Genomic DNA, 24,511 nt, shown 5'->3' with positions numbered 1-24,511 from the left:
CCTATCAGCTTCAGTAGGTTCAGTTTCCTTATCTGTACCAGTCGCAGCCCGTCCGGGTTTTCCAGGCCCGTCTGGACGAGGCTGGGTGGGTTATTGTCCGGGGAGTGGTCAGCCTCGGTCACCCGTCCCTGTGTAGTAAGTGATGTGGCCGGCGTTCACTGGCTTTACACAGCCCGCCGCCTCACCGGCGCTGCGGCCCCCAGGTGTGGGGCCCCTCGAGGCTGCCGTCGGGGGCCGGCGGAGCTGCACAAAGGTTCCGGGGGGGGGGTGCCGGCCCGGGTTCACCCGTGGGCCGTCCCCGCGTTCGGAGGGCCTCCCCAGCGTGGCAGCTGGCTCACTGGAGCACGCAGATGTGAAGTGGGGGGCGGGGGGTGGGTGCGGGGAGACATAGAGAGAGAGGGACAGAGCAGTCACGTCCTAAAACCTCACCTTGGGGGTGACCTTGCGTCACTGCTGCTGCACCCTTCTTGTTAGAAACCAGCCACTAGGTCCAGCCCACCCGCAGGGCAGGGCCCAGGCATGGCGCGGCCGCGGGGCCATCGCACAGCTGGCCACCGCACCGCCCATTTCATTAGAGTCGTCAGCCTCTCGGCACGCAGGTCGTCCCCGAGGCCCGGCTACGTCTGACGTTAAGCTGCCCTCTTCCTTCCTGAAATGCTCCGACCTTCGCCCTTTCCGGAGTCGTCTCCGTGCACGTCTGCCCGTCTTCTGACTCTGCAAAGCCGGCGTCCAGTTCCGAGGCCGCGGCCGCCGTCTGTTTTCTGAGTCCTCGCTTTCTGCTTCCACGCTCCGCGAGTGATTCTGGCGTCCCCCTTCTGCGTTACCAGGCTGAAGGTGTGACTTCTTTTTGATTTTTTCTGAGTATGGTTTCTCAGTTTTCAGACTCGATTTCTAGCATAAGCTCTAGGGCTGCGACCTCCGTCCTTGGTCCTGCCGTACAGCACTCTGCGTGCTGGGGTGTGGTGTCTTCGTCTTCCAGTCCTAAGCGTTTAAGATTTTCTGATATTGTTCTTCTGTGGCCCACGAGTGATACAGAAGACGCTTTTATTTTCTAGATGTGTAGAGATTTTACGGTTCTGACGTTAGCTGCCGCGTGGGCAGGGGGCGCGGTGCGCGCGGCGCGGGTGGTTTTGCGACCGAAGCGCAGCACGGCCCCGCGGCCCGTCGCCGTCACCGCGTGGGCCGTCGGCTCGGCTGCCCGTCCGACGCCGGCAGCTCGTCTGCCCGTCCGATGCCGGCAGCTCGTCTGCCCTCCGGCCGCTGCGTCTCCTCGGCTCTCCCTGGCGTTTTCCAGTGTCGCTGTGGTGTCTCAGGGCGGGTTCCGTGCGCATCGAATGTGCTTCCCGAAGACGAAGTTCCGCGTCCTCTTCGGCCCCACCACCGTTTTCCCGGATCTTGCTCCTGCCTCGAGCTGGACTCGCGCCCCCTTCACGCCCCGTGAGCGCCTGCTCGCGTGTTCCGTGCGTTGCCTGCCGCGTCCCCAGGAACTGCGTCTGCGCCCTCTCCCGGTTTCCCAGCTCCGCCTGCGGCTCCATCTGAGCCGCTGCTGGGCCTGGCCATTAAGCGTTTATTTCCCTTCCGTGTCGTGCTTTTCATCCGTAGACGTTCTCTGTGGTCCTTTCCGAATCCTCCTCTCCTACTGCTTGGTGTTCTTTCTCTCGCACGTATGTCAGTTTCCTCTTCTGTCTCTAAACAAAGTTATTTTACATACCACAGCTAACGGCACCGAAGTATCAGTAATACCACGCAACATGTGCACATGCACGCGTGCACACACAGTGTACTCATGTGAGGCGTGTATACACAGTGCACTCACAACACATGCACGCACAACACGTGCACACACAACATAAGCATACACATGCACACAATGCACTCACGCAACACACACATGCACATATAACATATGCACACAAAAGTGCACACACATGTGCACATACAACACAATGCACTCATACAACACACGTACGCATGCGCACTCACACAACACGTGCATGCTCACATGCACTCACAACACATGCATACACATGTGCACGCACACCAGTGCACACACAACACGTGCACACACACGCTCCTAACACAGAGATGGGCTCCCTGCTTGCACGCTCCTTTGCAGCCCGCTTTCTTCAGGTCACGCTGCAGGGCCGACCTGGCCGCCTGCCCTTGTGTCGGGGCCGAGGCCGTGAGGGCTGCGCTCGGCGCCACGGGGCTGCTGTGTGAGCACCCGCTGTCCTGGCCGCCCGCACCCAGCCCGGCCTCGGCTTGTCGCCCGGCGCAGCCCTGCGTTTCCGCGCCAGCTTTGGGTTTTCCCGTTGCTGGATCACTTCATGGCTCAGCAGATCCGAGGGGAGCGTCTTTTTCCCCTCAAAGCCACCAGCCAGAGCCGTGGGGACTGCTGGCTGCCGAGCCAGCCGCGGGGCACCTGGGTGGCCACTCGGCAGGGACAGGTCAGGCCCGGGTCCCCCTGTTCGCGGGCCGCTCGGCGTGCAAGGGCCACATCGGGGCTCCCTGCAGCGCAGCGGCTCCGGGCTCTGCACGCGCCTGGTTGTTGGGTGCTCGGTGCCAAGCCCCAGTGCGGTGGCCTGTCCCGCGTGGCTGTCGGGGTGCACAGAGGACACGTCACCCTCGTCTCAGCAGGCGCGTGTGTCACCGTCTGTGTGTGCGTGTGTGTGTGCGGGGGTCACACATACGCCTTTGGAAAATGACTTTCTAAGCTCACGTTCATGTTTCTGGCAGGGCAGGTTTATGCGACACCAGCGACATGGCCCGTCCCTCTGTTTATTCTCACTCACGTGCGTCTACCGATGGCACCAGCACCCAGGGGAGAGGGCCCCGCCCCAGCCCTGGGTGCCACGTGCAGGGAGCGGGCAGCCGTCGCCCGAGGGTTGCAGAGGAGCCTCGTTTGACGCCGTGTTCACCACGTGTGACAGGCAGCAGAGTACTCGCTGCACGGCGGGAGAGGCTCGTCGCCAGGCCCCTGTTTGCTGGTGGAGCTGGTCCGATGCGGGGGGGGGGGGGGCGAGAGACAGGCAGGCAGGCGGGGGTGGGGGGAGACTATAAATAAGAGAGGCTTCTTACAAATAAGAACTTTTTTAGGAAAAAAAGAGAATTGGAGGGGAAGGGGTGGTGGTTAGGAGCGTTCGTGCTGGCTCACTAATCAGGCATTTATTTCCAGAAAGGAATCAGTTTCTTCCAAAATTTACAGAAGAGGGAAAATTGGAAATGCTCGATAATCCTGTCGTCTTCCCTACCTCGTAACTGGTCACACTGTGTTTCCAGGAAGGAGGTAGCGTTCCCCCCATCCCCGCCCCGGGAGGGGTTCACCGCCGTAGACACCTCTGAAGCCAGAGGTGGTGAAGCTAAAAGCTTCTAACGTTCTTAACACGCGAGTGGAAAAGGTGACGGGGGGGGGGTGGGGGGCTAGCCCTCGGGGAGCGCGTGGTGCCTGAGCCCGCTGTGCCCGCCCGGCGCGGTCTGAGCGCAGTGGCGCCGGCCCCTGACGCGCGCACAGGGCCGCGGAGCACGGGGAGCCCCGCGAGGCGAGGCCGCCGTCTTGTTTCGGGTACAACGGGTTGAATAAATGTTGTCACGTTGCTTTTGCGTGTTTCTTTTCACTTTTTAACGTGGCCACTGGAACATTTAAAGGTGCAGATGAGCTTGCGTTCGTGGCTCGGGTCGTGAGCCCCCTGGACAGGGCTGTCCCTGTGCTGAGGAGCCTCGGCTGGCCGGGAGGCGCTTTGCAACCCCGGGCAAGCCCCTGCCTTTGGTCCCTGCGCCCCAAGAGTCAGCAGGAGGTGGCCTGGCATGCCGGCCCCTGTCCTGCTGGACCCTGGACGCCCCTGACCACGTGCAGTGGACACACGCATAGCGCTCTAACAGGGTCTTGGCGAATGAACCGCCAAGCATGGTCATGTCATTAACAGATGTCCCGTAATCTCCTTTTACAGCACAGAAATGGACTTGCTCTGCTGTCCACACCCAGGAGTCAGGTGGGAGGGTTCCGATCCGGGATGTCTGGCCCCCCAGTCTGGGACCCTGGTCGCTGCGGCCCCCTGGGCCTCTGCAGGCCAACTGTCGGCCTTTGGGCAGGAAGGCCCGTTGGAGCCTGGGTGTGCAGCACCCCGGGGAGCTGTCTGCCCAGCTGTCCCCCACTAGCAGCCTCGGGGACAGCCCGCTGGGTCCTGGGGCTCGCTGCCATCGGCGGCCTCAGGGCTGGCTCTCTCCGCCACGGGCGTCCGTCTCCTAGAAGCAGCACCGTTGACGCGCTGGGCCACGCCTGCCGCGGGGCAGGTGCGACTCTGCCACCGGGCGCCTTCCTGGCCGGCTGCAGGGCCAGCCGGGCCCAGTCGATGTTCACAGAACGCTACATCCAGCAACAGCAGGACCCACGCTCTTTGCAAAGGCGCATGGAGCGCTCACCAAGAAAGACCATCACCTGGGCCACAAAAAAAGTCTCGAAAACGCGAAAGGATGGAAAACATACAAAGCATTTTTCTCTGACCAATGGAGAAATTAAACTAGAAACCAGTAATTGAAAGATAGCTGGAAAAATCCCCAGATATATGGAAACTAAATAAGCACACTTAAATAACCTCTGGGTCAGAAGAATTCACATTTTGAACTGAGTTAAAATATGCTGTATCAGAATTTGTGGAATGCAGGTAAAACAGAGAAATTTATAGCATAAAATGATTATATATGAACATGAAAACAGTTCTCCAATCAATGATTTAAGTTTTAACCTTAGGAAAAAGTAAGTGAAGGAAAGAAATAACGAAGAGCAGGTATCAGTGCAACAGAAAATGAACAAAAGGAAAAAAATTAATGAAACCAAAAGTTAGTTCTTCGCAAAGATCATTGAAGTGGACAAGCCCCTTCGTTAGACTTATCAGAAAAATTTAAAAAGGAGAGATAAGAAAAACTACGAAAATTAGAGAAGGGGGAGCTGTCACTACACGTCCCGCAGACGCTGAAATCCTGGCGAGGGGTGTTATGGAGACCTCATGGCAGAAAATTTTGCAACATAGATGTAAATCACTAAAACGTATTACAGTCAAAATAAGCCTGTTCGTAAAAAATTTGAATTTATATATAAAAACCTTCCGCCAAAGAGAACTCTTGGCCCAGATGACGTCACCGATGAATTCTATCAAACATTCAAGGGAGAAATAATGTGAACTCTACACGAAGTCCTCCAGGAACGGGGAGGGGCCCCCTCTCCACTCATGTGATTAGGCCAGCATCTCCCCAACAGCAGCACCAGACAGAGGCCGCGGACCAGGGCTCTTCACGAATGAGGAAGTTTCAGCAAGTCAAGCCCAGCAACATGCAGGGAGAACGCCGCATCATAACCACGTGGGGTTTATCCCAGGATCGCAAGGTTGGTTTAACATCCAAAATTATTGTAATTCACTATTTTAACAGATTAAAGCAAAGAAAAGCCACATGACCATGCCGATGGAGGGGAAAAAGCGTTCGGCAGGCTGGAGTGGACGAGGGCCGCCCCGGCCCGGCAGAAGGCGTCTGCGGAGCCCGTCACCAGCGTCATACCTCTGGCTGCAAACCAGACGCTGCTGCCCTGAGGCTGGAGCCGGGCGAGAGCACCCGGCCTCCCCACTCCGTTTCAGCGTTGTCTTGGAAACGCGAGGCAAGAGTGAGGGGTCGAAGACGCACGAGATGGAGAAGAGCCGTGAAACCGTCTCGGTCACGATGGCACGATGGGTTAGGCGGGAAATCCTGGGACATCCACGGAAAAGCTACCAGGACTGATGCGTGAGTCGGGTGGGTTTACGGGAGACAGATCCACGGAACAGGATTCGTCTTGTTTCTACATCCTCACACTGAACAATTGAAAGCTGCCATAAAACACCATTTACGATAGCTTCAAAAACATGAAATTCTTAGGGATGAATATAACCAGAAATGTGCCAAGAGAAATTTTAAAAGACCTAAGTGACTGGGGGGCTTGACCGCATCAGTGAGCAGAAGGCTGGGTGTTACTGACGCGTCGGTTCTGCCGAAACGGGTGCGTAGGTTGAGTGCAGCCGCAACAGAACATCTGGGCGAGGGTTCGTGGTAGAAATCTACAAGTTTATTCTAAAATTCACATGGTCATCCAAGGACCTAGAACCAGAGCCGGAAGAACCTTGAGAAGATGAAGACCACCTGGCTCCAGGACTCTGCGGCAGCCCCCCTCTGCCCGCGGCGCGGGGCCGGCAGGCGTGCGTGGGGACCCGCGGGCCGGGCGGAGCCCAGAGTCCGGCCCACGCCGGTCGGCCGCCTGTCGGTTTGCGGCCGAAGGGCCAATGCTGCTCCGCGAGGAAGCAGCAGCGTGTTCGATGGGACACCCCTGTGCGAGAACAGTGTGCCTGCGCCCGCCTGCGTCCCACTGCAAAAAATTGACTCCAGTGGGCCACGGACCTGTGAAATGGGAAAGCTAAAGCCGTGAGATTTACAGTGGGCACCGGTCGGTCTCAGGAGGCGGGACGTCGACCCCTGGCCCCGCGGGGCGGACCTGGACGTCACGCTCAGGACGCGGGTCTGGTGCAGGTCGAGCGCCGTGCAGTGCCGCTCTCCGGAGGTCCGCGGAGGGGTCACGGCCACCGTGCCGGGGCCGGGGGAGGGGCGGGCCGTGGGCGTTCGTGGGGGCGGGCTCCGCTGTGGGGCGACGGAAGGTTCCGGAGACCGCGGTGGTGGCGGCTGCACCACCCCGTGCATGTGCTCGGTGCCGCGGAACTCTACGCTTACGACCGGTTCAGATGGTGGAGTTCATGTGTACGTTGCCACAGTTTATTTTATTATTTATTTATTTTATTATTATTATTTATAATTGATGACTTTAATGAGCAGAGGAACAAAATTAGCTTTTATGGGTTCTAATTAAATTTTGGCTTCCAACTATGATGTTTTTGCTTTTCACTGAAAATAGTGCACTTTTAAACGAGAGAAGGAAATAACAAAACGCCCGAATTATTAAAGGGAGGTTGGCGGGACTGGCACCGTCTTGCCTCGCAGCTCCTGGTTCCTCGCGGTCCCTCCCTACAAAGCCGTGGCGTCCTCAAGCTCCGTGTTCCCGGTGAGGCGCGACCCGCTACATGCAGCGCTCCGTGTCCGGCTCCCGCGAGGCCGTCGTCTGCCTCTCCGTTAAAAGACGTGCTTCTCGTGTGCTAAAGGGAGTTTCCTCGATCCAAACCTCCGGGTCTGCAGGCCATGGCAGAGTTCATGCCTCTCCAGGAGCTCCTCTTTCTGCCAGCGCCGAGAGCTGTGGAAGGGAGGGCCGGCGTGGCCGGGGCGGGCGGTCAAGGCCTGTTGTGTCACAGCTTCCGCAGCACATCCAGCCCATCGGGTGTTTCTCAGCTCCAGGCGATTTGCTCGGGCCCCTCCTCATCCCACCTCACCCCGCCCCCAACCCCAGGGCAGGGCTGCCGGAATTTTAATAACAGACACAAACAAGGACCGAAAGTGGCCAGCCGGCCGCCCCATTGGTCGCAGGCCGAGGCCGGGCTGGCGCAGGGACCGGCCGGCTTGCTCTGGAGCCCGGGCGCAAGCCTTGGTGGCTTTGGGACGGGGCAAGACGGCAGATGTCAGCGTGGTTGCGGTGCTGGGAGGTACAAGGCCTCGGGGTGTCGCGGGGCCGGGGCCCGGGGGATGGGGGGTGGAAGGCGGCCACCTCAGCTGTCCGTGGAGCCCGCAGGGAGGGTGGGGTGTTTGCTGTCCTCCCAGGGTGTGTGCATTTGTGAGCCGCCTGTGGGGCCTCCTCGCCAGACGTGGGCCTCGTCCCTGGGTTTGCTCAAGTTAGTGGACTATTCCGTTCACGGGGAAATAAGGCTCAGTCACAGTCACCACCTTCCCTGACGTGTGGCCGCTGTGTCCCCGCTAAGCCCGTGTCTTGTGCCTTTCACTTCCAGGCCCCCAAGGAGACCCCCAAGGACGACGGCTCCCGCTGGCCCTGCCGACCCTGTGCCGCGGTAAGTTAGAGGAGGCGGCGCCCGAGCCTGAAGTGGGTGTGTGTGTGTGCATGTGTGTGTGTGTGTTCCCTGGAGTGGCCCTGAAGTGGGTCCCACCCAGTGATCTGCGCCCAGCACTCCCTGGTAGACGCAAAAGTCCCATCTGTCTTGAGGGCCTGGCCGGCCGAGCCAGCTTCGGTGACATTGAAGGGACCTCGTGGGCTCGGTTGACCTTAGCGCGTGCTGACTGGTCCGCTTAGAGGGGCAGATGCTTTGACCTTCTCTCCCAGCCGGAGGGCGTTTGCTGAGCGGTTCCCACGTGCCGGGAACCCACCGAAGGGGACGAGGCCTCCCCGCCTGTTCTTTCCCGAGGGAGGAGCCGCGGGGCCCGGGGCGTGGCCACCGCGCGGCTGCAGACGCCTCAGTTGTGAGTCTCTTCGAGATGGACGCAGCAGTCCAGTTTAGATGCGCAGGGCTGACGTGTGACCCCGAGGAGAAGGGCGCCTCGTTAGCCATCGGCGGTCAGGTCCCGGGAGCACAGCGGTGGAGGGCACCAAATCGGGGGTAATGGGGGCCCCCGCGCATCGGGCCTCGGTCCTTCCTTTCCCCTGCCCGTCCCACAGAGCGGCCTGCAGCGACCGGGCCCCGTCCCGTCCTCCGGTGTCCCGGCCTTTCGGGCTCCGTGCTGCCCGCCTCTCACCTCCCCCCACACCCACCCTCGGGGGCCGTTAATGCGTGAGTGGCAGGTCCCTTCCCGTGACCACCGCTCCACCCGACGGCCTCCTGCGCCGCGTTTGTGTGCGGAGTCGCGGGTCCTGTGAAGAGCAGGGCCCGGCGCCACGTCCGGAGTCACGGTCGTGGCTCACAGGTCCCGCCCGGCGTGGCGCTCGCCGCTGCCAGGGTGCCGAGCGCTGCTGGCTGGTAAAAGCAAACGCTCAGGGACGCGTGTGGGACTGAGCCCCCGATGCCACTCTCCCGCGCTGTACGTGTAGAGTCGTGACTTGTTCAGAATGACGGTGCTTAAATACGTGAACCGGACACTGTGGCGCCGCCTTAGTTTTCAAGTTAAAGTAACTTTTAGTGTCGCTTTAGAATTAAGTACTTTGTTACTAGCGCTTACGCGATGACTACTTACGTCCACACACACAGCAGCTCCCCGCTGACCAGCTCCCCGCTGACCGGGCCTCTCCTCTCCATAGTCTGAATCAACAAAAGTTTATTTATTTATTTATTTATTTTGCTCATCATTTATTTAATACATAGCTAATGGTTTTAACTGTTAAATTGTTGCAAGCTACTATTGTGTGCAAAAGAAAATCAAGCTATATTGTGTCTTAAAGTCGAGCTCTCAGTGTATAACTCTCCTTGTGATTATTAACTAGCTGTGGACTCTGGGGTGCTCAGGGCACTGTCCCTGGCTGGGGAGCCCCAAGGTGCGGCCCGCGGCAGCTGCAGGGGGCGGTGGGCGGCACCAAGAGCCTTGTGATCCGGGAGGCGCGTTGTGGTGCACACAGTACGCGTGTGTCCTCCACGATGGTTTGTTTCTGGGGAGGGTGGCTGAGGGTCGCAGGCCATCAGCTGGCCCTCTCCCGAGAAAGCAGCTTGGAGAGGTTGCAGATGGGCATCAGTGTGGTCGTCGGGGGCGCGGGCCTCGGCGTTGCCGAGCAGCCGAGGGCTGGGAAGGAGGGAAGAGGAGAAGGAGGAATGGGAGACCCACGCTTCGCAGGACCAGCGGCAGCCCCGGGGCACCCGGTCCCACGCGCTCACATCTGCACGGCTCCGGGCACACGACTCACCTCCCTCCAGTGTCAGGACGGACACAGAGAAACCCGCCCGGATGACGCCAGGCTGCGGCCCCCGCCCCAGAGCCGCACCGAGGAGGACGCAGGCCGGGGGCACGGGGGTGCGGCTTCAGCCCATGCTCATGCCGGGGGCCCCCGCCGAGCCCCAAGGGTGGGCGCCCGGCCCCGGAGCCCTGTGCTTGTCATGCCAGTGTCGTGTCGTGGGGCTAGCCAGCTCTGCGGCGGGGAGCACTTGCCGTCCCGGCTGGTTCTGCGCACACCGGGGCCCTGGGACCCCAGCACACCCCGGGGCCGCGGCCGAGGCGGCCTCCGGGCCCCCGGGCAGGTGTGCAGCCCTTTGCTCGATGCCCCTTTGCTGACGCACAGGAGCCCGGGCGGCCCCGCTGCGTGACCCGTTCCTGCGGTTTTCTGCTGGTGTTTTTGGCCCGTTCTGCAATGGTGTTAAATTTTTTCTGCCTCCTCTGCGTGCGCGGACATTGGGGTAGAGCCCTGCTCCAGGCCGGTGTGGACCTCGCCCTCTGCAGCGGGGGGGGGGGGGGCATGGCGTGGGGGGGGTGCAGGGGACCCCTCTCAGCTCCTGGGAAGTCGCCCTGTGGGGCCAGGTCTCCCGCGGGGAGCACGAGGGTGCAGGGTGGGTTCCGGGGTGACCAAGACTGAAGGAGGCGGAGCCGGCCTGCGGCGTTTTTCGTGCTGAGCACAGGCAGTGCCCGAGCGCTGGGCCCCCCTGTTTGGTGGGTCCTGCACCGCTACAGGACGGAGGGTTCTCTCTCCGCCTCCCCTGGGGCCGGTGCCTGGCCCCGTGCCCCTGCGCAGTGAGCGGAGGCTCTGAGCGAGGCCACCGCACACCGCTCACCCCGCCGTGCCGGGCCCGGCCCTGTCGGCCTCAGTCCAAGGCCACCTGTGGGCTCGGAGGGGCGGCTGCACCTGAGCAGCGGTCACTGACCTGACGGAGGCCCCAGGAGCAGGTGGCTCCAAGGGGTCCTGCTGGCTCTGGCCACGGTGTGGGGGCAGGGCCTAGGGCTTGGACTTCACCCACCTCTGGTGTGTAGGGAAGGCAGATCTTATCAGCGATCAGGGCAGTTGGTTAGGCTGTTTGTAAGGCCAGAAGATGAAAGGCCGGGGCTGAACGAGCCGCGAGGTAATTCCGCTTAAACATAAACTATGAAAGTGATGCGTTTGTAAAACTTAAACCGACCAAATCTAATAAGCCACTGAGGTCCCCTTCCCTCCCACGGCCCAGACCCCACGCTCGCTGGTGGGGTCTCCTGTGAGCTCGGGCATACGGGAGAGCAGACGGGCACACGCAGAGCTGCTCAGGACACACGCACGTGCCCTGGCACACCCGGGGGGCCTGACGTGAGCCGTCTGGGCTTTTCAGACAGACAGACCTGCTTCGTTTCACAAACGCAACTTGCCGTTTTGTGCGTGTCCCACGGAGCGTGTGTGGCTGCGTGCACGCCCACACACGTGCACACGCGGCTGCGAGACTCGGTGTGACGGTCCCCAAGCCCTGATGAGCAAGCACTGTGTGAAGACCGGATTTGCCCTTGAGACTTGGATGTATGTGCAGCTCGCAAAGCCTGCTCCCGCACGGCGGGGCCGGCTGGCGTCCCCGAAGAGGGTGACAGACGACGGCCTTGTGGGCTGTGGAGTCAGCAAGCCCCGCCCGGCCCAAGGGCCGCCCCGCTGGAAGGTGGACTCTGCCTCCTGCTGCTGGGAACCCGCTGTCTGGGCTGTCTGGCTCTGTCCCTGGCCGGGCTGTGGGTGAGTTGACAGGGGTGCCGGGGAGGGTCCTCGCGGACGGTGGCCTGGCCAGGTTCCTTTCCCACCGGGGGTGTGTCTCTGGGGCGCTCCACGCTGCCTTCCTCCTGCCGGGCTGCACAGAGGGGCCGTGTGCATGCGAGTGCGTGTGCCCCGCGGACCGGCCACCTCCCTGCAAGCATCCGACGGCCGTGCCCCGCCGGACTCTGCTTGGCCACGGGGCCGCCATGTCGGGGCACCGTCTTGTCTCAGACCCTGCCCCCCGCTCCCCGCCCCACACCGGCAACTCCTCACCTCTTGGTGTCCAGAACTGAAAATCAGAGCCCCTCGAGTGGCCGTGCCGCCGAGCACCAGACGTCACGTCGCGTGCCGTCGGCTCTGTGCCGAGGGTTCTGGTTGAAGCAGGAGCGTGGGGACGGCCGTGGGGACGGGCCCCGGGGGCCGCGTCGCGGGGAGCCCTGTGAGCTGTCTGTGCAGCAGGAGAGGGTGGCGAGCCGGGCCGCAGCGGGACCCTTCTCAGCCCCGGGGACGTCCTCCTGGGCGGCTCCGGGCACGGCCTGCGGTTCCGCCCTGCTCGCTTCTGTGCAAAGGTAGCAGGCGAATCCGTGGGGACACAGGCTCGAGCCGGGAAGGACGGGCCCGCTCCTGGGGCCCAGCCCCGGGCACCGCGTGGGGCGCCCGGGCCGCGCAGCCGGCCACACACGTCACTGTCATGCACCTGCCGTTCCTTCCCGTTCCACGTGCCACTGTGCTCTCTGCCTCGTCTCTCCAAAGTACTACGGAGCTTCGTCCTCTGCCCGAAGCCCGTGGAATAGGGTGGTTTTTCTTCTTTTTTCTCTTATTGTCAATTATTAGATTAATTGATTTTCGGTAGGAGACCATTCCTGGTATAAACTAAATTTGGTCATCATTGTTTTTGTTTTCCTTTAACTACACGGCTGGACTCAGTTTGCTAATACGTATTTATTGGGACTCTTCCGTCTGTATTTGTGCCTGTGTTTGGCAGAGTGATGGGCATTTCGTGTTCCTGCGGTTTTCTGGAATGGCTCCAGAATTTCTCCATTAAAGTGATGCCGACTTTGGGCAGAGAGAGCGTCACCTTCGGGAGAGCGTATGAGTGCATGTGACATTTTAAATCGCCTCTACTTTATGGAGTGTTTTTAATCAGGAAGTGAGGTTGGATTTTGTTAAATCCCAGCGTTCTTGTTGAAGAAACATAATGAATTTTGTTAGTAGATGTCCTACCATAAAACCACCCTTGCGTTCCTAGAACGAACCGTACTCGGTCACGGTGCATGGTCTTTTTCATGTGCTATTAGGTTCTGTTTGCTAATTTTTAAAGAAATTTTTGTACTCATAGTTGCGAGTAAAGACCGGTGGTTCTCAGATGCTAGGTCCCTTTATACTCTTAAAAAAATTACCGAGGACTCCAAAGAACCTCTGTCTTCGTGAGCCATGTTTACTGTGGTGCTCAGCCGGGGACGCTGGGCCATGTCAGAGGTTTTTGGTGACACAGCTGGGGGTGGGGGTGGTCGCTGCTGGCCTCCGGCGGGCAGAAGCCGGGGTGCTCCCGTAGACCCTACAGCACGCAGCACGGCCCTGCCGCTGGGGTGCGGCTAATTTCAGAAAATTACACTGAGGACATTTAAAGATGTTTACCTAGTAATTCATTTAAAATGGCAGCAATAAACCCTTTGTTTACATAAATAACTTTTTTTATAAAGAAAAAGCTATGTTTTCCAAAACTGGAAAAAAAAAAAAACGCAGCGACAGTGGCATTGCCTTACATCCGCACAACGTAAGTCGTCTCGTTAGTCCCAACGGAACGGGAGCCAGCGCCGCGGGCCGTGTCTGCGCGGGCTGAGGCGCGGGAAGCGAGGTGCCCTTCGCCCAGGGCGCGGTCGGGAAGCCGAGGGCTCTCAGGCCCCTGACGGGGTTTGGGGGGCCGCCGGCGTCTCCCACACTGACATAGACAAGTTTCTTCTGCGTCCGTTCTCACGCCGTGAATTAAATGTCCTACTTGAGTCATAAAAGGCATTTGTTCTTTATGTTCTGGAAAAGGTTAAATAGTGTTAAGATCATCTGTTGGTAGAATTCTCTCGCGAAGTCATCTGAGTTTAGTATCTTTCATTAGGTATGACAGATCTCTCTTTTAATTCTATAAAAATAGGTCTGTTCAGATGTTCTTTCTTTTCTGTGGTTACTTTTTTGTAATTTTTTTTTTTCTCCTAGAAAAGTATCCGTTTCATCTAGGTTTTCAAATGTATTTGCAAAGAGACATGCAGTCATTTCCGAGATTGAAAAAAGTATTTTCCTTTGATGGTTATTCTCTCATTTCTTATTTTATGCATTTTATTCTCCTTCTTCATTAGTTTTTAATTACTGTAGGTGACTTATCTGTTTTATTCACTTAAAAAAAAACAGCTTTTAAAAAATGTAGCTATTCTTTAGAATGCTTTTTTGCTAACTCGTTATTTTTTTGCTTTTACTTTTATTAAGTCTTTTGGTTACTTGGTCATTTTCTTCTCTTTGCAGTGGAGGCTGAACTTTCTTGTCATGCTTTCACGTCTGAAGCGTTAAGGTATTTAATGCAGTGAATCTTCCTCTGAGCATTGCTGCGGTTTTCATTACATTTTCTAGAAATTCTGCAGGCTCGGTTTCTACTTCCCGTGGCCGGAAACACCTCAGTGTTGACATTTGCGGGAAGTCCCTCCTCTTTTCTGGTTTTGTTATGAATTTCTAGGGAATACTGTTCACGTTTTAACTGCTGCTCGGCCTTTGTCGACACTCGCCTTGTCACTTAGCATTTGGGCTTTGGGCATTGCTCACGCAGCAGCCTGAGGTGGGGCCCTTCCTGCCGGCGGGGGGCGGGGGCGGGGGGGGGGGCGCCCTTGCTGCCGCGTCCTCGTCCTCGGTGCTCAGCGCCCGACCCCTCCTTCCCTGGGCTGGCAGCTGCACGGGCGCCTCCCGTCTGCAGGGCCGTTTGGTACCTAGACTTTCTATCTTCTTTATGAGTTTTCGTTGCTTGCGTTATAAAATGTTTCCGCTTTGTCTCATTTCATGTCACGCGGCCTAACATTTCATCGTCTGATACGAAGAGTTCGAACCCCCTTTTTTTTGGCATCCCCCCCCAATACCCGTGTATGTATTGTTTTCAGCCCTGCCGACTCGCCTGGGTCGCGTGTTTCCTGTGGCCGGCAGAGGGGGCCTCATTGGGAAGGTTCCCCCACTTTTCGGCAGGTGTTCTCTGTGTTTCTGTTGATCGACAGGATCCAGGGGTTTGGTGTGCGCCCGTGGGTTCGAGCGTTTGCAGGGTCACAGGGGAAGTGTGCGCCCGTGGGTTCGAGCGTTTGCAGGGTCACAGGGGAAGCGTGCGCCCGTGGGTGCCTGTCCGCAGACACGTTGCAGGGCCGGCGGCCCGCGCTCTGCCTTTCCAGGTGTTCCGCGCCGTGCTTCGTTTTGGCGCGGTGACCTCCTCGCCGGGCAGGTGTGTGCTCTGCCTTGGCTGCGACCTGACGTGAACCGACACAAACGTCTTGCCGTCAGACCCTCCGTCCTTCCTTTTGGGTGATGTCCGTTGTCTCTCTCCCGAGAGAGATGGTGGTGAACCACGCCGAGGCCCCGCCCCCCGCGTCACCCCCCCCCCCCAGCCCCTGCTCTCCCTCCTCGCAGCCCCGGAGGGTCCCTCGCCCACGCCCTCACACCCCCCTGCTCCTCCGCCCCTGCCTCCCCGCCGTCCCACGTGCGGGTCGGCTGTCACCGCACCGGATGCTCACGTGCCGGGAGGGCACCCCGACCGCGGGTGAACACCGCACAGCTCACGCCTGGGTCTTCCTGGGGGCTCAGGTGTGTCCCCAGCTCTGTCGCGGGCACGGGTTTGGGCCCTTAGCAAATGGAGCCACTTGCTGAGTCCCCGGCTTCTTCACCTCCCTAAGGCCGCTGGCCTCAGGCCCGGTTTACAGTCTCATTCATCCCTTACTCGTGTGTGTGTGCGCGCGTGTGTGTGCGTGTGCACGTGCGTGTGTCTTCTCCTTTGACCTAGTTCCCACCTTTCTGTGAGGTACTGTCTTAGCTTTGTTCGTCTCTCTTAGATGTAGCAGATGGCTGGATGTTTAACCCACCGTGTGTCGTGGTCACCGACATGCTTGGGCCTCCTTATCACGGCCGTCATCTCCACTCACCACCCTTTTCCTGTGTTCCCGCCCGCTCTCGAACTTCAACTATTAGATCTGTGAGTCCATTCCTACCCTTGGGTTGGTCCCCGGCCCCTCCCGCCGTGAGGACGCACGGTCGACCTGGCTAAAGTCGTCGTGGTCTCTACTTTCTTCCCAAAGAGTGTGAAGGCCTTCCGTCAGGCTTTCTTTCCGTCGGGCTTTGCTTTCCCGGTGTTTTCAAACCCGCGTTTCCTGGGCACATGCAGAGTCCCATCTGCTAAGAGCAGGCTTGGCCCCCTGTGCGCTGACGGGGTACCCACTGCGGTGGCCTTGGATGACGGGGTGCCCGCCGCAGTGGCCTTGGAAAAGGCCCCAGAACCTGGGGGAGGGGAGGCGGGGGGAAGCGGGGGGGGAGGCGGGTGGGGGGAGGCGGCCGCGAGGACCACAGCCCGCAGGGTGCGGCGGGCAGGGCTCTCCGCCTCTCCGCCTATGGGAGCTCGAGCTCGGCACCTGTTTTGTGCAGACCTCATCCTGTGCCACCTGACGAGACATTAGGGTGTCGGGGTGCTGTAGGAGCCAGGAACTGGGGGGCGTGTCCCCTCGTTCGTGACCGGGGCTTCGTAGACCGCTCAGGAAAGTGTCCGCTGATTCTGGGACCCACGTTTGACACCGTGGCCGCAGAGTCCCGTCTGCTAAGAGCAGGCTCGGCCCGCGCGCGGCAGCAGCTCCGCTCCGCCCGGCCGCCCTGCCGTCCCCCCGCCTGCGGCGCTGTCCTCCCCGGCATGGCTCGCTGGTCCCCGCGAGGCTGCTCCTGCCTCGCCCCCCTCGCTGCCGTCCGCGCGCGCGCTGGTTCCCCAGCTGCTGCGTTTGTACTTTCCCAGCTCGCAGCCTCTGTGAAGCTAAGAGCAGCGAGAAGCCGAGGGCCGGGCCTCCGGGAGGCTGCGTGACTCTGCAGCCTCAGCGGGCGGCGTGGGAGCAGCAGGGAGAGGGTGGCCTGGCGGGCAGGGCAGGACTCGGAGCGGCTGGGAGAGGCCCGTGGCCCTGCTCGCCCCACCCGCGCTCCCGGCTGCTCCTGCCTTCCCAGCACAGGGAATGTGGGTCAGGGGCGCGCCCCCACCTCCCACGCTCCAGCTCCCCAACTGGGAGGCACTGAGGCAGCAGATCGGGCTCAGGGAGCCCGCAGGTGAGGGCACGGCTGCCCTGGATGGGCCGAGGCACCTGGTCGGGCGCAGGAGAGAGGACAGGGGTCCAGGGCCCATGGGTCTCAGACCCCACAGGCTCCGTCCAAGTCCGCACCCCCAGGTCTGAGCCTCGCTCAGGCAACCCGCACCCTGGTTTGGCCTGCGGAGCATCTTCTCCTCACCGTGTGGAAGCCCCGTGCCCGCATCTGTCCACCTCGCCCTGAGCCAGACAGCGCACGTCAGAAGCACCCAAACCGTAGGGAATGGTTATGAGTTTATTTGGGCCAAACCGACCGCGGGGAGCGAGCTCGCAGATGCTCCTGAGAATGAGCTTCGCCTTTCCTTTTACACATTTGGAACTGGGGAGGGGGCACAAGGAGAGTTACAGAGATCTGGGCAAAAGCAAGTTGTGGATCAGATTACAGCGGGGGTCCCCAGCCCCCCGAGCACAGACAGGTCCTGGTCCACGGCCCGTCGGGAGCCGGGCCGCACAGCAGGAACTGAGCGGCCGGGGAGCGCGCGAAGCCTGTCTGTGGGTGCAGCCGCCCCCCAGCGCCGGCGTCGCGGCCTCGGCCCCCCGCAGGTCATCAGGCGTTAGGTTCTAGTAGGAGCACCTGTCCCCGGTGCAGAAAAGGCCGGGTTCCGCTGGGTTACAGGACGGTTGACAGATTCTGGGCTCTCCCGAGGGTGGGAGGCGCCTGTCCCCAGAGGAGCTGTGTCTGCCCACTCAGGAAGTCATGACCAGGCCGCCCTGCGAGGCCACTTTCCTTGGAACTCCCTTTCTGTCCACAAGGAGGCAGGGACCGGGTGCACACGGTGTCCCGCCCGCGGCGCCGGGAGTGAACGCACTCGCGAAGGTGGCCAGTGGCCAGGGGGCCACAGCCGTCTCCTCGGCTCCTCTACTATCGGTTGCACGCTGACAGGGTGGTGTGTTTGGGCTACGTCGGGTTAAATATAATACATTATCAAAACGTATTTTATCTCTCCACTTCTTCAACGTGGCCGTGAGACCCCTCAGCTTGCACACGTGGCTCACTCATGTCTCGGGGCCCGCCCGCTTCGGTTATCTGTCCCCTTTTGCCCGGAGCAGAGGCTGGTTCGCAGCATGCGCTGGCTCCGTTCCCCAGTGAAATCCGGAGCGCTCTTAAGTCGCGTGTGCGCCGAGAGGGAAGGTGGCTGTCACCTCTGTCTTGGTCGGCCGAGCGGGCTCTTTCCTTTGGGGTTACCCTCAGAGTGACGCCCCAGTGGCAGGAAGTGCGAGCGTGCCTTTGGGCCCGTGTGGCGGGCCGGGGTGTGACGTACGTGGCTGCCCAGGGTGGGCTCTGGGGTCGGGCTCTGAGAAGAGGGGCACGCACGGGGCCGGGGCCTGTGCACGCACGAGGGTGAACTTGAACCAGTGCGTTCTTAGGTGTGTTCCACGGTGCAGCGGAAGCACCGGACGCCGGAGGGCGTTCCGTGGCCTCGCTGGCGGGGTGGCATCTGTGGACCTGGACTCTGTCGGGTGTGGGTGAGCACGTGTGGACCGGGGCCCAGCGCCCTGCCCGGCAGCCCCACGTGACGCCAGAGCAGTGGGCAGGGGGCTGGGCCGGGGGTCCGAGGGCGTGGCACAGGCCTCGCCTCGGCACGAGTGGCAGGACGTGAAAAGATCCCCCCCCGGAAGGAGTGTGTGCGCGGCTCCTGCCCGTGGGTGGAAGGGGACCCGCCTGTGGCAGTGCCCGGGTCGGGGTGCCGGGGACCGGGCTGCCAAGACTCACCCCGGTGATCACCCCACCTTTGACTAGACATGCAGTGGTCTGCATTTCGCAGTCAGGTTTGGTTGCTGTTGCTGCCAGGACCCGGAGCGGGCCGGGGCGCAGAGCCGTGAAGGGCGGGTCTGCCCCTGGGGCACCGGGCAGCGGACCACGCAGGTCCCAGGGAAGCCGGAGCGGGGAGGGGCCTTGGCACCGGCATCCCGCCGTCGGGGCGGCAGAGCGGGGCGTGGCGTGGGGGCAGGGCGCTTGAGCCCGCACTGGGGACCCCTCCGCGGAGGCGAGACGAGGGCGGCTGGGGAGCGCGCCCCGTGGGTGTCGCCGTCGTCCCCGCTGACCCTCCGGCTTCCGCAGAGCAGAGGCTGGTGCAGCTGCCGGGGCCCGGGGCTGGCCCCCTCCAAACGCCTGCTCACTCTGCTGTTCCGACGGGTGTCCCTCCCCCCACGTGGTTTGCTCGCCAGCGCCTCACACTGCAGATGTTTCCAGAGGATCCGGCCCGACGTAAACGAGAACAACCACTTCTGCTTCTGCTCCTGCGTGTCCCCCGGCCCCGTAGCCCCCAAGTCAGCTCCGCAGCTGCGGGGGCAGTGCGGGCTCGGACTCCGCGATCCCGGAGCTGGAGGGAGCCGGTGTGGGAGCTGCCGGCGGCAGTGGGGGTGGTGCCGTCAGCTCTGGGGGTCCCCGTGCGTCAGGGGAGCCCCGTCGGGGGGTCTCCACTGTGCCTAGAAAGCCCTTGGGGTTTGGTAGCAAAGATGGCTTGGATGACACCCAAACTCTCAGCCGTGACCGGTAAACTGTGGATGTCACATTCTCCTCCCAGGAAACCCAAGCAGCGCAGTGTCTGATCCCAGAAACAAGGTAAATGCCCACCGGCCAGAGGGGGGCTGAAGTGCTGTGCAGGGGGACGTGCCGCGGCCGGCGGAGGTGCCCCCTGGACGCCCCAGCCCCGGGGAGGACAGCGCCCCAGGCGCTCCGCCCCAGGAGGGGACACGTGTGGCCAGCTCGCGATGGAACCAGGGCTGCATGCGATGTCCTGCGGGCAAGAGGCGCCAAGGCGGGCGGAGGGGCGGCCGCGGCGGCTGCCGGGCTGCGTCGGCGGCTGTCGTCTTCTGGGAAGCCGGGCCGGAGAGGCCACAAGGACGCGGCCTCCCGATGCTGCGGAGCAAGCTGAGCTCTGACCGTCTTCCGTCGGAGCCGCCCCATCCCCAGGGTCGCCGCCCCACGGCAGGAGCCCCAGGTGCCGCCTCCCCCCCTGGTCTGGACCCAAGGCCTCGGACCGCCTGGTGCAGGGGCCGAGGCCCAGCAAAACCGCGCCGAGCTCACGATCGCGGTCAGGGTCACGCAGGAGGTCCGACGCAGAGGCAGCGCCCGGAGTCTGCGTGGGGGCCGTTCTCTCCCCGTGAAGCGCGTTTGGAGACGCGGCCTGGAAAGAGGGGAAGGCGGGCCACGTTGGGGTGCCCGGCAGCCCGGGGAGCCGAGCGAGCACCGTGCAGGGACAGGACACCGTGGGGCAAAAGGGACCATGAGGGAGGAGCCGCCCGCCTACCCGCTTCCCCGTCTGGTTCGGAACCCGGGGAGGGAAGGCGGCCAGCTTCGCGGTGGTCTGTTGAGGGGTGCGGCTTACATGTCCGGCGGCCCAGCCTTCGACGCGAAGCCCCAGGGCCGGACGGGCGTGCGGGCAGGCTGGGCGGGGCAGCAGGCCTGAGGGCGGGCGCCGTGCAGGCGGGGGCCTGGGGAGGAAGACGGCCACGCGCTGCTGAGGGGCGCCCCCGCTCCCCTGCACGCCTCTGCACGGCGCTCCGCACCCCCTCCCCCCGAGCAGCTTGCCCTGCAGTTGCAGAAGAGCAACAGTCTCAGGCGCCCGTGTGGGGGGGGGCGCAGCGCCCGTGTGGGGGGGCGCAGACACCCCATGTGTGGGGGTGCAGCGCCCGTGTGGGGGGGCACAGTGCCCGTGTGGGGGGGCGCAGACACCCCATGTGTGGGGGCGCAGTGCCCGTGTGTGGGGGTGCAGACACCCCATGTGTGGGGGCGCAGTGCCCGTGTGGGGGGGCGCAGACACCCCATGTGTGGGGGCGCCGCGCCCGTGTGGGGGGCGCACGGCTGCCCCATCCTCCCTGACCTCGGCCTGGCCGGCTGCCTGTCTCCCGCCCTCGGTCCTGGCGACCCCGGCCAGGCCCCCGTGCGGCAGTGGGGTGCTCTCTGGGGGCCCCGCATTGAGTGGTCAGAGCGTCTCGCGTCCACGTAGCTTCGAGGGTGTCTTCTCACCGGTCCTGAGCTGAGTTTCGATGGCCGCGGGCACAGCGGGGCGTTCTCAGGGTAGGGCCGTGGCTCGCGGTGACGTGACGTCCTGGCCCGCTTGGGGCGCGGCTCCCCAGGAGGGCTCTGTCCAGGGAGCCTTCACCGGAGGAGGCCTCACACCAGGTTCACTTCCGTTCTCTTTTTAAGGTTATAAAAGCAACGCCGCCTGGGGCCTCCGTGGGGCACAGGGCACGCCAGTCGCCTGCGACCCGCGGCCCCTCGCGTGGGGTTCCGTGGCGCCTTTCCTGCCCCTCCAGGCTGGGCCGGGTGCACTGTGTGGACCGTCGGGGGCCCGGGGTGCGCCCTGTGGCTGTGGGGGTGCCTGATGCATCTGTGCCCGTGAGGGACTCCGCGTGACCTGCTGGCAGGTGCAGTCTGCACACCATGACCAACTGGGACAAAAGTGTCTTTTGGGGTCTGTGAGCATAAATCGGGGTTTGCATTAGCTCCGCAATTAAAGATGCAGCAGGATTATACGTCACACATGTGGCGTGGGGGGAGGACTTTGCTTCTCTCTCTCTCTCTTTTTTTTTTTTTTGCTAGATCTGTCTTATTGCTTGGAAGGAAATTTGTCTAAAAAAATTTAATTTATATTGTCTTTTAAAGCTTTTTACTTTGAAATCTAAGGAAATTTTTTTTTGCTTTTGAATTTTGTTGAACGTATTGGGGCGACGTTGGTTAATAGCATCGCGTAGGTCCCAAGTGTACAGTTCGGTAACACGTCACTGGTCCACGGCGACGCATGTTCACCGGCCAGCAGTAAATTTTCTTTCCTCACCTTCTATTTGACCTCCGATGTCCTGATCTGCCTTTCCCCTCCCCGCCGAAATCTAAGGAAACTTTTATAAAAACCGGATGTAGACTGATCCCTGGCTGTTCAGGCCGACTTGGCAAAGAGCTGAGCTGGGGGCCAGGCATCCGGAGCCTCTCGTGAGCGGGGTCCTTCTGATAAACCGCCGTCGTGTGCTTTGGCATTGTGGAAAGCACCTCTGTTAGGTATTTTTCTACACACTGGCGGAGGGCAGGTGGGAAGACCTTCTGCAGGTCACACTTCGAAGGCCCTGGTTCTACTCCGTGGTCCCTAAAAGCTAGGCGTAGCCCACGCTGCTGCAGCCCACGCTGGTGCCCAGGCTGGGAGCCAAGCGAGGCGGCCGGAAAGACCAGGGCCGCGCCCCGCCCGGCCGGTTTGGCTGCCCCGCTCAGCCCCCAGCCCTCTGCCTGAGGCTGCGGGAGCGTGGGCTGGGCAGCGTCGGGCCCGCCCCAAGCTGGGGCTGGCACCTGGGAGAGAAGACACGGAGCAGGGCAAGGAGCCGGGCGGGACCTCGGACGGAGAGCAGGCGCGGCCGCCCTCCCGCCCCCAGGAGCCCCCCAGGAATCGTCGCTGTTGGGGGCCTGCAAAGGTGTGATTTTGGTGGTGGGTGGTAGTTTCTGCTTCTGTTCACTTTTTCTGTCTCAGCCTTTTTCCATAGTAAAAAAAAAAAAAAATGGTTTGCCTGCTCTGGGGGAAAGATCTAAGTGTCGGCAAGGTACAGTCAGTGACTTAACACCTGGCCACCCAGGAGCCACGTGCACATGCTCACGTCCCACGGGGAGGGACGGTGACTTTGCCGTGGTGAGAGACGGGGTCAGGACTCGGGGCTGAGCGGCGGGCCAGCATGGCGGGGCCGGGCCTAGGGGCTTCTCCGAGGCTTCTCCACGGCCCGGCGGTCCCCTGGCAGGGCTCCCGGAGGACCGGCGAGGGGGACAAGCCCCGCACGGGACGGCTCCTGAGGCGGGAGCGGAAGTGGGTGCTGGGCTGCCCCCGGCAAGTGCCCCGACAGCAGGGCCAGGGCTGTGCCGCGCTCCCCAGGACCCGGCGCGGAGCCGCGTGGTCGCACCCCAGGCGGGGCCCTCGGCGCCCCACGCGCCCCCGACAGGAGCCGGTGAGACCCGCTTCCTGGGTCACAGGCGTGCCCCCTTGCCGTGTCCTCACGGGTGGGGGGGGCGTGGAGCTCTGTGGGGTCTCCCTCATAAGCAGACCGAGCCCTTCCCGGGGGCTGCAGTCGCCTCCCAGGGGCCCCACCGCCAGCGCCCCACAGGCACATGTGGCGTCGATGTGCGGAGTGGGCAGGGGACACGCTCAGCCCGCAGCACGGAGCGCTGCGTGAGGAGGGCGCGTGAGGGTGTCGCGGGGCGTCCGTCACCCGTGGGGCGGCGCCTGGCACCCGCCGGCGTCAGGGAGCGGACCGCAGACGCGGCGGCCGCCCCGGGGGCCGGGGGCCGTGGCCGAGAGTCCTCGTACGACAGGTCGGCATTCTCACAGCAAGAATGTATTTATTACTCTCTACGAACTCACAAAATCTCATTATTACAAACTCATCTTAAAAGCGCAGCGTTCGAGCTGCGGCGCGTTTCGCAGCTGGTGAGCCGGGCGGCGCGTGGCCGCAGCATCGCGGTGCCCGGAGCAGTGGGGCCGTCCTGGCGCTGCGCCCGGTCCGCTCGGTCCTGGCCTTGGACGGCCGGGGCGTGTGGGGGGGCTGCCGCGGTCACCCCGACCCCCCCCCCCCGTGCGCCGTGCTCCCGCCCCGCGGGCCGCGGAGTCCTCTGCCCCGTGCGGAGCCGGGAGGGCCGGCCTGCGGGGCGCCCTGGCGGGATGCCGCCCCTCCTACTGGGTGCCGTGGTTGTGTGGTTAGGATCCTGGGTTAGGATCCCGTTTGCACTGCTCGCTCACCGTGCGCCTCTGGGCAGGTTGTTCACCCTCTTTGTACCCCAGTTTCTTCGTCTGTAAAAAATGGGTGCCCACCTCCTACAGGTGCAGTGACGGGGAGCAAGCTGCCACACAGAGCCAGGGGGACGCCTGGCGACGTGACCCGCATGCACACAGGCGGACTGTGCACCCCGCTAGCGATAGAGCGCCCCGCCTGAGACCCCAGAACCGGCTCCCTCTCCAGGGCTGGGGCAGACAGGACCCACGTCCGGCCTGCAGCGTCCTGTTGGGCTGGTGTGCACGGGGCAGCTGAGCCCGCGGACACCGCAGGGCCCCGTGGCTGACCGGGGGACAAAGACCTCTGCAGGTGGCTTGGGCGGTGTGACGTAGACCTGGACAGGTGGTGTAGACTCGGGCAGGTGGTGTAGACCCGGGCGGGCGGCGTGGCCCCGGGCGTGCAGCGTGGCCCCGGGCGTGCGGCGTGGCCCCGGGCGGGCGGCGTGGCCCCGGGCGGGCGGCGTGGCCCCGGGCGTGCGGCGTGGCCCCGGGCGGGCGGCGTGGCCCCGGGCGGGTGGCGTGGCCCCGGGCGGGCGGCGTGGCCCCGGGCGGGTGGCGTGGCCCCGGGCGTGCGGCGTGGCCCCGGGCGGGTGGTGTAGCCCCGGCCGGCACCCGCGTGGCGATGTGCGCCCCTCGCTGGCTTCCACGCTCGCCCCTCGCGAGGGCTGTGCCGCATGAGGGCACCACCGCGCCGAGGTTCGAGTTCCGAAGCTGCAGACGGGGCCAGTGGAGCTGGCCTCACGCAGCACGCGCGGGCGAGCAGGGACCCCACGCCCAGCGGAGCGGCCGCTTCCTGGGTCCTTGTCCTGAGGCCGCACGAGCCACTTCCCGTAGGGCCTCGACACTCTTCCGCGGGTGGCAGTGACCTGGACGGGCCG

The 24,511-nt window shown here is 62.4% G+C and overlaps 1 protein-coding gene across 2 annotated transcripts in view; it reads left to right on the top strand.

Moving 5' to 3' along the window:
- AGPAT3 (1-acylglycerol-3-phosphate O-acyltransferase 3) overlaps window positions 1-24,511 on the top strand; it is a 66,258-nt gene that overhangs the window by 7,829 nt on the left and 33,918 nt on the right. For both annotated transcript variants that reach the window (XM_016143498.2, XM_016143501.2), the window contains exon 2: window positions 7,908-7,967. The gene's annotated coding sequence lies outside the window, so the exon portion shown is untranslated. The remainder of the gene's footprint in view (window positions 1-7,907; window positions 7,968-24,511) is intronic.

The sequence above is a fragment of the Rousettus aegyptiacus genome, unplaced genomic scaffold (assembly GCF_014176215.1).
Source record: "Rousettus aegyptiacus isolate mRouAeg1 unplaced genomic scaffold, mRouAeg1.p scaffold_m13_p_20, whole genome shotgun sequence".
In the NCBI taxonomy this organism is placed as follows: Eukaryota; Metazoa; Chordata; class Mammalia; order Chiroptera; family Pteropodidae; genus Rousettus; species Rousettus aegyptiacus.
This window is presented reverse-complemented; position numbering and strand designations above follow the sequence as displayed.